Raw genomic sequence first — 11,491 nt, forward strand, 5'->3', positions numbered from 1 at the left:
ATTCTTTCCTCTTACCTTATCATCCAGATTAAGAGACTTTTGACAGTTTTTTATCACTTAAAAATCTATTTTATGTTTGCTTTCTAAGATGAAGCCCCAAGTTTCTAATTATAAATGGATAAAAATGGGGCAACATAGTTTTGTAGTCAGGGAATTCAGAGATCAAAAAATTTAAAATGTGTTCGTAACTGTTAGGTTACTTTACTATGGATTCTGAGACAGTAAGGAGGGAAAAACGGGTATCCAACAAAGAAGTAAGCAAACTTTATAATTAGAAATTGGATGTAAAAGAAGAGATTCCAGTTTCACAGTTGATCTTTTTAAGTCAAGTGTCCACTCATTTTAATAAAATCTTCCCCACTTAAGGAAGAAGAGGTTTTTTTCCTCAATGAATGCGAACATCTACAGGTTCTATTGTGGCCAGAACCTTCAAGGAGATGTATATAATCTGGAAAACCACATCACTTAATATTAGATGGGCTACCTGGTGTAAATGACCTCATAAAGCTTCTGCCACCCTGAAGTTCTGGGACTTACTGATTTATGACTTGGGTTTGTTCCTCAGAGGCTCATGGGTAGAGAAAACCAGACACGGATGTGTGAATTCATTCTGCTTGGATTGTCCAGTGCCTGGGAGACTCAGGTCTTCCTCTTTGTCCTGTTCCTGGCCATGTATCTGGTGACTGTGCTGGGGAACTTCCTCATCCTCCTCCTTATCAGGCTGGACAGCAGGCTCAATACACCCATGTACTTCTTCCTTGGTGTCCTGTCATTTGTGGACATCTGTTATACCAATAGCACTGTCCCACAGATGCTTGTTCACTTTCTTTCAGCCCGAAGTCCATACCATGCCACAGCTGTGTGCTCCAGCTGTGTGTCTCCTTGGCAATGGGCAGCATGGAGTTCTTTCTGCTGGGGGCCATGGCCTATGACCACTACGTGGCCGTGTGCCACCCACTGCACTACACACTCATCATGCATGGAGGGCTGTGCCTGGGGCTGGCGGCTGGCTGCCTGGTGGCTGGCTTCTCAAATTCACTGATGGAAACAATGATCACCTTCCAGCTTCCCCTGTGTCACAATGTTATTAATCACTTTGCCTGTGAGACCTTAGCAGTGCTACGGCTAGCCTGTGTGGACGTCTCCTTCAACAAGGCCATGGTGGCCATCTCAGGGTTTCTGGTGATCCTGCTTCCCTGTTCACTGGTCCTATTCTCCTATGCTCGCATAGTTGCTACCATTCTTCGTTTTCCTTCTGCCCAGGGGCGCCGCAAAGCCTTTGGGACCTGCGCCTCTCACCTCACTGTGGTTTGCATGTGCTTTGGGGCTATAATGTTCACCTACATGAGACCTGTGGGTGGCTCCTCCGTGGAACAGGAGAAGATGGCTGCCCTCTTTTATGCTGTCGTGACTCCAGTGCTTAATCCCTTAATCTACAGCCTGAGGAACAACGATGTGCGGAGTGTCTTACAAAGAGTGTTGCAAAAATTTAGTGAAAAAGGATGAAGATTCAATGAATTTCTCCTCCCTTCTAACAGTCCAAAGGAAGACATTACAAAGAAGAAATGATTGCTATGCCCTTTCTCCTAAGATTTTCTGACAAGGTAGACCAAGAGGAGCATGTTTTTGTACACTGGCTCTGGCACTATACCTCTAAGAATCACAGCCCTGTTAAATATGTGGCAAGAAAACAAAAACAAAAAATTCCAATTGTGAAACTGGGGTCCGCTTGGGAATCTAGCCTCCTAGACTTCACACGCTTCCTTTGTTTCAGGAAATATAATGTGGACAGGGCGAAGAGCTTCTGAGTGAGACCAGTCACACTTTGTGTCTTGACCCTACCTCTCACCAACAATGTGGCTTTCAACAATCTCTGACCTCTAGTTCCCTCAGCTATTAAAAGAAGCCATAATACCTAATGTGTGATGATTTTGAAGATTATAGATAATCTTTTTAAAATACCTGGCAGAGTGGCTGGCATAGAGTAGATATTCAACTACTTAAAAAAGATTTTTAGGGTAAATTATAGGCCTAAGTATTATGCAATCCTCTCTCTCCCATATGGTTATTCAAAATGGGCTTTATAAAATTACTGTGGATATAGTGGCTTGCTGTTCTCTGTCTGCTCCAAGTGATCTTACCCAGACTCATGGCATCTATCACCTATCTATCCACACATCTATAATGACGTTCTTAATTTTCTTAGTTCCGGAATAGACAAGATCTTTCTCATGGGCTCCAAACACATGTGTCCAATTGCTTGCTTAATAACAGTTATGAAAAATGAATCACATTCTTAACATGGCTAAACTGGTACTATTGTGCTTGCTTCCTCTACAGCAAACTGCTCATCTCTTGCCCCAGTATACCATCACTATATCAGTAAAAGGAACACACTCAGAATAATTCTGGATTCCTTCCCTTTACATCTAATTGTCAATGAATTCTGTTAGCTTTATCAACAATTATATACGATTGATCTGCTTTCTCTGTTTCCATCTCTACTTTCTACATTTTATTCTTTACACAATAGCTTAATTTTTAAAATTACTATTTGTTTTTATGTAAAATAAAATACAGAAGCAGGAAACCACACTAAACACTTGTGTAACTTAGTGAATTACCATTAGCCAACCTGCTTGTCAGCACTGCTCAGATCAAAAATAGAACTACCAGCTACTGCAGAAGCCCCTCCATGTGCCCCATCCTAATCACCCAACCCCTTTTCCCAATAGTAACTACTATGCTGATCTTTGTAGTAATCACTTTCTTGCACGTCTTTATGGCTTTAGGGCCCAAACGAACATCCCTAGTCCATCTAGTTTAGTTCTGCACATTTCCACTTCATGTGTCTTCAAAGTCTCTTCAACCTGTAGGTCCCCTCCAACTCTTTCTTTTTGCTGCAATTTATTTGTTGGGTAACCTGGGCCCTTTGACCTGGCGAAGACACCTTTATCTGAGAAAATAAATTAGGCTACATCTCCTGCTTAGAACAAAATGCAAACTCTTCCTGTGCAGGGCCTGTTATGGTCCAGCTGCGGTTCCCTCCCCGTTTGCACCTGTGTCCTGTCTCCCCTCTTTCACTGCATGTGTTCATCCATCAAGGGTTGGGAGAAAACAGATAAATCTCTATAAAAAGAAAATGTATTTTTCTACAAGTCATGTGTATTGATGGAGAAAATGATTCTAGACCTACAAGATATTTGTGTGTGAAATCTTAGACTTAATCTAATTTATTTATACATATTGCCTTTCACTGGAAATTTTGAATTCTATAGATTACTGGCATCAATAACTCTGCTAAAAATTGTGTAAATTTTCAAAAATAAAGCTGTTTTGATCCCCTACTTTTCAAAAGAAGAAAACCTGCTTTTGCAGTGGAAAGGGCAGTGTTGTCTTGGCAAGTTAGACTGTAAGCTTCTTGAGAGCAACGTGGATGCTCCTTGTAGTCACAGTGCCTAACAATGCTGTTAAATTCATGCTCATTGAATAATTTATCAATGGACATGTTCTTTGCTATTTTAGGAGTTGCCTTTTATGAAGTGTATAAAGATCATATATGTTAGAATTAAGATATTAGAAAATAAGGCTTTTAAAAATCTCATGTGCAGAGATAATTGGTTAATAATACTCGTCAGTATATGGAGTAACACGTGGGACCTCTTACTAATTTTTGAAAATTTATTACAGTCGTGTATTGTCTAATGACAGAGACATGCTATGAGAAATGTGTCATTAGGCGATTTTGTCATTATGCAAACACCATAGAGTTGTGTACCATAGGTGCACAAACCTAGATGGCAGAGCCTACTACACACCTAGGCTACATGGTATAGCCTGTTCTCCTAGTTTACAAACCTGTACAGCATGATACTGTACTGAATACTGTAGGCAATTTTAACACAGTGGTAAATATTTGTGTTTCCAAATATATCTAAACATAGAAAAGGTAAGGTGTTGCTACAACGTTCCGGTAGCTGTGAAGTCACTAGGCAATAAGAATTTTTCAACTCCATTATAATTTTATGGGACCACCATAGTATATGAGGTCAGTCATTGAGCAAAACATTGTTATACTGCATATTGCATTAATTCTCTTATATCTTATTTGTAATGTCTGTTTCTTCCTGGTCTTTTGGCCAACTATTCTAATTTGTTAATGCGATAAATATGTTTTGAGAGTGAATGTATCCATTTTTTAAAAAAATGTGTTATGTTGTTATCTGATTCTATGTATTCATTTTCTCCACTCAACACTGTATTTTTTATTGTATTTTTGTTTGTTGGTTGGTTTGTTTTGAGATGGAGTCTCACTCTGTCACCCAGGCTGGAGTGCAGTGGCACTATCTCAGCTCACTGCAACCTCTGTCTTCTGGGTTCAAGCAATTCTCCTCCCTCAGCCTCCCGCGTAGCTGGGACTACAGGCACATGCTGCCATGGCCGACTAATTTTTTGCATTTTGCTAGAGATGGGGTTTCACCATGTTGCCCAGGCTGGTCAGGAACTCTTGAGCTCAGACGGTCCTCCCGCCTCGGGCTCCCAAAGTGCTGGGATTACAGAGGTGAGCCACCATGCCCAGCCTCAACAATATAAAGATTCATACATATTGCTAGTCTACTACTTCTAACTGTTCAGAGTGATCAATTATGAATCCATGGTGTTCCCAATATTCTAGCTATCATTCCTGGTAGCTAAATATCCAACTCCCCAGCACCCTGGCATTCATATCATGCTACAGGCTCACTTAAAGACCTGTGTGAAAATTTCTTGGGTGTATTTCCACAGGAACCAAGTTGCTAGGTCATAGTGATCTCTAGAATGGCTTTATAACTCTATACTCCTACTTCAGTGCACAATCATTCCTTATGTACAACTTCAACAACACTCGGCATGTTTTTATTTTTATTTTTTTAGCTAAAAAGATAAAATTGTTTTATTTTCCATTACTCTGAAAAGTAATCAGACACAGAGTTTCATTCTCATGTTTTTCTCATGCTGAGTTCCTGATTCCCAGCCACTCTCACTCTGTATCATTCTGTTCATGCCTTCCTTGTCTCAGTTCATGGTAACTTCCTCATTGCAGTGATGAGTCCATTCACCACCCCTTTTTTTCATACCTGACTCAAATCTGCAAAAATATCCTGTTGCCCCTACCTTCAAAATATGTGCAGAATATGATCACTTCTCACCTCTGCAGTCACTCTGGTGTGAAACACCACCGTCTCCCACTTGGGTTACTGCAGTAGCTTTCAACAAGTTTCTCTGCTTTACTCTTATGTCCCAGCACTCAGAGGGAACCTTTTAAAATATAACTCAGGCCATGTAATTACCCTGCTCACACCCTGCATTTACTAAAAATAAAATCCAAAGTATTTTTTGTGGAGATGGGCCTGTTTTCTAGCTATACTCTTTTCCTGGGATGCTCTTTCCTTAGACAGCCACTTTCTCACCTCTGTTGATTTTTCATTTCACCATCATCTCTTCAACGAGATTTACATGACTGACCTATTTGTTACAACAAACTTCCTTCCTGACCCACACTCCCACTCCTTCTTCCCTTGATTTATTTTTTCCAGAAAACTTACCTTTTCTAGCAGTTTTGCAATTTATGCATTTTTAAATATAGGTTTCCCTTCTCTGCCCCATATATAAGCCCCTTGAAGGCAGGGCTCTTTGTTTTGTAAAGTAGTATATGCCAAGTCTCTAAAATAGTGCCTGTCTCATAGTAGGCACAAAATATATATTTTCTGAGTGAGTGAAGCAAACTGTTAGCTGTTTGGGTTTTTTTTGTTGTACACCTGCATGTTCATTTTCTTTGCCCATTTTTCCTTTGAGTTGTTTGCCATTCCTTTATTGATAGATATATTATAGATGTTAGCCCTGTTCTGTTATACCCACTGCAAATACATGCTTCTAATCTGTCATCCCTCTGTTCACTTTATCCATAGAGTCCTTTGTTGAACAGAACGCCTTCATTTTGAGGCAATCAAAAGCATCACTTTTTTATTCTGTGATTTGTGCTTTGGAAGTTTGTTTTTCTAAAAAGAAAAAATCCTGCATGTAGGTCATAAAATACTATATTTTTTATTTAATTAGGTTTTTAGTTTTGCCTATTACAATATTTCTTTAGTATATCTGACATTCACTTTTAAATATTTGTGAAATATAGATCCAATGTTATCTTTTCTATTGGGGGAAACAGCCCCCAATATTTCAACAAAGGTTCTTTTCTATTTTCCCTAAGTGTTGGCTGGTCTGAGAAATAAAGAGAAAGAGTACAAAGAGAAGAATTTTACAGCTGGGCCACCGGGGGTGACATCACATATCGGCAGGTTCTGTGATGCCCACCTGAGCTGCAAAACCAGCAAATTTTTATTAGGGATTCTAAAAGGGGAGGGAGTGTACGAACAGGGAGTAAGTCACAAAGATCACATGCTTCAAAGGGCAATAAAAGATCATAAGGCAAAGGCAAAATTAGAATTACTGATGAGGGTCTGTGTCCCGCTGTGTACACATTGTCTTGATAAACATCTTAACAGGAAACAGGGTTTGAGAGCAGACAGCTGGTCTGACTAGAATTTACCAGGCTGGAATTTCCCAATCCTAGTAAGCCTGAGGGCACTGCAGGAGACCAGGGCATATTTCAGTCCTTATCTCAACTGCATAAGACAGACACTCCCAGAGCAGCCGTCTATAGACCTACCCCCAGGAATGCATTCCTTCCCCAGGGCTATTCCTTGCTGGGAAAATAATTCAGTAATATTTCTCCCACTCACACATCCATCTATAGGTTTTCTGTGAGAAAAAAAATATGGCTCTATTCTACCCAACCCCACAGGCAGTCAGACCTTACGGTTATCTTTCCTTGTTCCCTGAAAATTGCTGTTATTCTGTTCTTTTTCAGGGTTCTCTGATTTCATATTGTTCAAACACACATATTTTACAATCAATTTGTACAATAGTGGTCCTGAGGTGATGTACATTCTTAGCTTACAAAGATAACAGGATTAAGAGATTAAAGTAAAGACAGGCATAAGAAATTATAAGAGTATTGATTGGGGAAGTGATAAATGTCCATGAAATCTTCACAATGTATGTTCAGAGATTGCAGTAAAGACAGGCGTAAGAAATTATAAAAGTATTAATTTTGGGAACTGATAGATGTCCATGAAATCTTCACAATTTATGTTCTGCCTCGAATCCAGCCAGTCCCTCCGTTTGGGGTCCCTGACTTCCCACAACACTTTTCCAGTGTTCCATTTATTAGACAATCAATTCTTTACTCATTCATTTGTAGTAATTTTAGTGTGTACTAAGTTTACCTATGTCTGGGTCTGTCTTTAAACTCTCTATTCATTCCTGTTCGTTATTTCATCTGCTCTTAACACCATGCAATTCTAGTACTCTATTTTTTAAATTATTTTGGCTTTCAATAAGTCTTCCTACAGGGTGTATAAGACATCAAATAACATGAGCATGCCTATTTTATTTGGTCCTTTTTTCAAAGTTAATCCAGCTATTTATAGAGAGATATATTTCATATAAAATTTTGACTAATTTTAGTCAAAAGTTTCCCAAAAATTTCACCTGAAATTTTGTTTCTAGATTACTTCTGTCTGGAGAACTGATCTTCATAATATTAAATTGTCCAAAACAAAGCATGAAATGTCATTACAGTTATTCAGAAACTCTTTAATGTCCTATTTATAGCAACAACTAAAAAAATAACAGTAACTATCCCATGTACAATAACAACATAAACCATGAAAGAATAAATATGGAATAAATCTAATGATACACATATAGGACCTTTAGTGAGAAAGCTCTAATGAGTTTTTAAAATACATTTTAAAAAGTTCTTAAATAAATGAAGTGATAGCTACTTCTGGCAGCAAAGCAATTAATATCATAAAAGTCAAATTTTCTCAAAGAGTATGTAATTCAAGGAAATAGCAATCCAAATCTAGAAGGCACTGTTAAAAATGGTACTTGATAGATTGATTTAAAACCTCACATGAAAGAAAAGCTATCAAGCAAGAGTAATAAAAGGTTTGTGAGAAAGAAGTGAAATAAAGTGAGAAAGTACCTGTTCCATGCCATATCAAAGCATATCATGAAGTAACAACAATTAAAACTATGGTACTGGTGTAGAGAAAGACAAATGCATCAGTGAATCAAGATGCAGTCCAAAAAGAAACTTTCACATGTGGGAATCTAATATATCATATATTCATAATTTCAAATAAATTTAGGAAAATATATACTACAAAAAATGATGTTGGCACAAGTGTCTATACTAAAAGGCCAAAGAAATGTCATTTTTGTTTTGCTTTTACACCATAGAAAAAAATTAATTCTTAAAATCTGAAGGTGAGGAAGTGTATTTTACAAATGAGTTTCTATTTGTTTCCTCCTAGAGCTGTAAAAATAATGGTAAAAAGAATAAGAAATCAGATAAGAAATCCACAAAGTAAAGAAGACAGCAAATAAGAAAAAAAAGTATTGAATGAGAGATATCAGCAACATTTTGGGAGCTAGAAAGCAAATTTCTTCTTTTCCCTGGCCCTGCACTCCTTATCTCTTTTGTTTTTAAGATCCAGAGCTACCTTGGTCTCTAATGAATTTCTCTCTCCAATTCCAGCACTCACAGAGGTGGGGAACTCTCCTTAGGTATATTGTTCATTGTACTTAGAAAGTGGTTCTCAGACCATTGGCCAGAAAGAGATACCATTGCGTCAGCTTCAGAACAAGCCAGGGAGTAGAAATCACAAGGTGGTTTTCCCAGAGCAATGCCAGGTAGCTGAGCAGACAGTAAGAACAGCCTGAGGCTTTCATATTAACAATGCACACATGGAAATCTCCACTCTCACCCTTGGGTAAGGGGAGAGAGAGAAATGCTTTGCAATTCTACAGGTTTTGCTGCACAATGCTTAGCATCCTCACTAAAGATCTATTATTAACGCTTCTAGGAAGTAAAATGTCTAAGTTAAAAACCAGGATAAGGTCTGTCTTCCTTTAAGTAAAGATAAGACAAAAGTTCTAAGAAGGTTCCCGAAGGTGGTGCTAGAATTCCAAACCTGGAGAGCAAGCAGCCCACTATAAAGCAACATCTCACTGGGGACTGGTATAAAAAAGTCTCCCTGCCCGTGCTCAGACCAGATCATGCACACACAGAATTCCAGTGGTCTCCTAAGTTGCCTGCACCAGGAGCTATTGCTCAAACAGAAGTTGAAATGGGCCAATTGGAATGAGGAAGTAGAGATTTAATTACATCTACAAGCCCATAAAGTGGGATCAAAGTTCTCTCCATCCAAAGGTGGCATAACTGAAGACATAAACGTAACACCCTTGAGAAATTAGTTTGGTGAGCTCCTTCCCATACTCCAGGGACAAGGGGATAAAACTTTTGTTTGCAAAGTTGAATGTAGGTTAGGATATTAGGTGCATACGTGACCATACAGAGGGAGAGGGAAAATAAAAGAAATCCAATAAACAAAATATAATTGGCCTCCTGAGATTTCATCCCTAAAGTTAAAGAAAGTTATCTGTTACAACTGCACTTTGTTCAAATTCCACGACTTTCCCAGCCCTGCCATCCTTCCAAGGCACAGGATGGCATTCTTAACTCTCCACAGGTGAGTCGGGAATTCTCCTTGATTCTTCAACATTTAATTATCAACATGAATGATGAAACCTGGTTCCTGTAATCCCTGGCCTTCTCCCATAGTCTTCAGGCCTGAGGCTATGGTGGTATGATGAAGTTGTCCACCAGTGGAAATCTGTCCTAGGAAAATGTGTTCTGGGTATTCAAATGAGAAAGCCAGAACTTTTTAAGTGATTTAAGGGTTCCCAACCTTTAGGATGGGCCTATGCTTCCTAAGGAGTGAGCACTAGGTCCTTTCCCCTTTATGACCATTAATTCTTTCTTAAGAGAAAAGTTAGAGTTTTCACTTCCTCCCATAGATAGCTTACAATAAGTTTCTTCATTTGTTGATTCTTATTTACATTCAATATCCACTTACCTTTCTCCATTATCTCATTTTGTATAATTTTCTCTTTCAGGTATTTATCCATCTATCTATGTATCTATTTATTTATTTAAATCTAGCTTAATTTTTTTGAGACAGGCATTTAATGTGTGTGTGTGTGTATATATATATGTATCACAGTATGTGAAGATTTTTTTAAATTGAGATGAAATTTAAACAACATAAAATTAACAACACTAAAGTGTACAATTCAGAGACATTTAGTGCATTAACAATATTAAGTTTCCATGTCTGTCTGTGTACAGGCAAGCAGGCATGAAAAGAAGTGTGTGGAAAGCTTGAGCTCGTGAGTATGTATGTATGTGGAATCCAAAGGGGGCAACATGGAGAGCGTTCTTCTGACTATGCAAATAACCCCCGGTTCTTTCCTACCTATATGGGGATTTTGAGGTAACCACGTGGCCACTCAGCATTATACCTCTGCCTTTGTCATGATTAGCAAGTAACCTGGAAATACAGCCCCCTTTTTATTCTAGTGTGACAGTAACTACACAAATAGTGGGAAATATGTTGGCATGATCTATAAGCCCTCATCACTACAAAGAATAGATTCTAAGTTCCCAGTGGGAAACAGCTAAGAAGGAACAAATGTTTCCAACTGGGAAAGACTCATCTCTTCAGTCACTTCAGGATCTCTTATCATTCTTCACCTTTTTCTTGTTTCACCTACACAAAACTATGCTGAAGTTCAAGTTTTCTTCTGAAAGCTAATTTTTAAATACGGGTACTCACCTTTATTTACTTCTGATATTAGCTCATTTGTTATTAACAAGTTAAAATTGTATATATTTATGGTGTACAACATGATGTATTTACGGTGTACATGTTTTGATACTTGTATATATTGTGGAATGGATAAGTCAAGCTAATTAACATATGAATTGCCTCACGTACTTATCATTCTTTTGTGGTGAGAATACTTAAAATCTACTCTGTTAGCAATTTTCAATTATATCATGTATTGTTATTAACCATAGTCACCATCACGTACAATAGAGCTCTTGAATGTATTCCTCCTGCCTAATTGAAATTTTGTATTATTTGACAAACATCTCCATTGTGTTCTCATTATTTTCCATAATCAGATCTCTTTAATTTTTATTAGAGGGGAAAAACAGTCTCTCCAACATGTACCCACTGTAAGCTGTTGTGCTCATTACTGTATCAGACATAAAGCATGATTACCTTTTCAAGTGCATAAAAGAGGCTAGTTAATCATAAAAGCAAAAAGAATCCCTATATGAGGAAGATGCTGGTATTTCTCCTTTTTGACTTGTTGCTCATGAGGCTTGAAAGCCAAATGTCACCTTCATGGGCAAGTGGGGATAAGTGTACTCTGGTGCACTGTGACTCTTGGAATAGTCAGTCTCTGAACTGAATGAGATCAAAAGTAGAAACTCAATTAGTCCTCTTGATACATATCCTGATTTTTACATTCATTT

The 11,491-nt window shown here is 38.2% G+C and overlaps 1 pseudogene; it reads left to right on the forward strand.

Annotated features, from left to right (window-relative positions):
• Positions 1-571: 571 nt before the first annotated feature.
• LOC119621582 (olfactory receptor 2F1-like) lies at positions 572-1,677 on the forward strand (annotated as a pseudogene).
• The last annotated feature ends 9,814 nt before the right edge of the window (positions 1,678-11,491 follow it).

The sequence above is a fragment of the Chlorocebus sabaeus genome, chromosome 21 (assembly GCF_047675955.1).
Source record: "Chlorocebus sabaeus isolate Y175 chromosome 21, mChlSab1.0.hap1, whole genome shotgun sequence".
NCBI lineage: Eukaryota > Metazoa > Chordata > Mammalia > Primates > Cercopithecidae > Chlorocebus > Chlorocebus sabaeus.